At 69.7% G+C, this 284-nt stretch overlaps 1 protein-coding gene across 1 annotated transcript in view; it reads left to right on the top strand.

Annotated features, from left to right (window-relative positions):
• LOC118453023 (low-density lipoprotein receptor-related protein 1-like) overlaps nucleotides 1–284 on the top strand; it is a gene marked incomplete at its 5' end in the record, with an annotated part of 33,739 nt that overhangs the window by 32,905 nt on the left and 550 nt on the right. The window lies entirely within an intron of this gene.

The following is a 284-nucleotide window of genomic DNA, read 5'->3' on the forward strand; positions in this document are numbered from 1 at the left end:
TCACCCCACACTGGGTGCCCCATGATGGGTCCTGTGTCCCTCAGGAGCGGGGTGTTGCTGTGTCAGCCCATGCCGGGTGCCCGGGGCCAGGTCCCTTGTCCCTTGGGAGGGGAGGGGGTTGCTGTGTCAGCCCACACTGGGTGCCCCATGGTGGGTCCCATCTCCCTGCAGAGGGGGGGGCTGCTGTGTCAGCCCACACTGGGTGCCCCATGGGGGGTCCTGTGTCCCTCGGGAAGGGGGGGTTCCTGTCTCAGCCCACACTGGGAGCCCCATGGCGGGGGCCG

Source organism: Egretta garzetta, unplaced genomic scaffold (genome assembly GCF_000687185.1).
Source record: "Egretta garzetta isolate BGI_Z169 unplaced genomic scaffold, ASM68718v1 scaffold1479, whole genome shotgun sequence".
Taxonomy (NCBI): domain Eukaryota; kingdom Metazoa; phylum Chordata; class Aves; order Pelecaniformes; family Ardeidae; genus Egretta; species Egretta garzetta.